Raw genomic sequence first — 819 nt, 5'->3', positions numbered from 1 at the left:
TTGCATTCCAGACAGACTTTGAGAAATCAAATTGACTTGTTGAGTCAATATCTTGTTCTGAGCCAAGATGGCATTCAGAGCATCAATCTCAAGAACTCCTTTCTTCTGACTTGTCCCAATGTTCACAGGATTCCTTTCAGAAGTGTACATGAATTGGTTATTTGCAACCATTTCAATGAGCTCTTGAGCCTCTGTAGGCGTCTTCTTCAGATGAAGAGATCCTCCAGCAGAGCTATCCAAGGACATCTTGGATAGTTCAGAGAGACCATCATAGAAAATACCTATGATGCTCCATTCAGAAAGCATGTCTGAGGGACACTTTCTGATTAATTGTTTGTATCTTTCCCAAGCTTCATAGAGGGATTCTCCATCCTTCTGTTTGAAGGTTTGGACTTCCACTCTAAGCTTACTCCATTTTTGAGGTGGAAAGAACTTTGCCAAGAAGGCATTGACTAGCTTTTCCCAAGAGTCCAGGCTATTTTTAGGTTGTGAGTCCAACCATATTCTAGCTCTGTCTCTTACAGCAAAAGGGAATAGCATCAGTCTGTAAACCTCAGGGTCAACCCCATTAGTCTTGACTGTGTCACAGATTTGCAAGAACTCAGCTAAAAACTGATGAGGATCTTCCATTGGAAGTCCATGGAACTTGCAATTCTGTTGCATTAGAGAAACTAATTGAGGCTTAAGCTCAAAGTTGTTTGCTCCAATGGCAGGGATAGAGATGCTTCTCCCATAGAAGTCGGGAGTAGGTGCAGTAAAGTCACCCAGCACCTTCCTTGCATTGTTGGCATTGTTGTTGTTTTCGGCTGCCATGTCTTC

At 42.4% G+C, this 819-nt stretch overlaps 1 non-coding gene across 1 annotated transcript; it reads left to right on the top strand.

Moving 5' to 3' along the window:
- Window positions 1-300: 300 nt before the first annotated feature.
- On the top strand, window positions 301-408 carry LOC130983898 (small nucleolar RNA R71). Its single transcript, XR_009087867.1, has one exon. It is a non-coding gene; the product is annotated as a small nucleolar RNA R71 (small nucleolar RNA).
- The last annotated feature ends 411 nt before the right edge of the window (window positions 409-819 follow it).

Source organism: Arachis stenosperma, chromosome 5, assembly GCF_014773155.1.
Source record: "Arachis stenosperma cultivar V10309 chromosome 5, arast.V10309.gnm1.PFL2, whole genome shotgun sequence".
Taxonomy (NCBI): domain Eukaryota; kingdom Viridiplantae; phylum Streptophyta; class Magnoliopsida; order Fabales; family Fabaceae; genus Arachis; species Arachis stenosperma.
The sequence above is the reverse complement of the archived record's forward strand: the minus strand, read 5'-3'. Positions and strand labels throughout refer to the sequence as shown.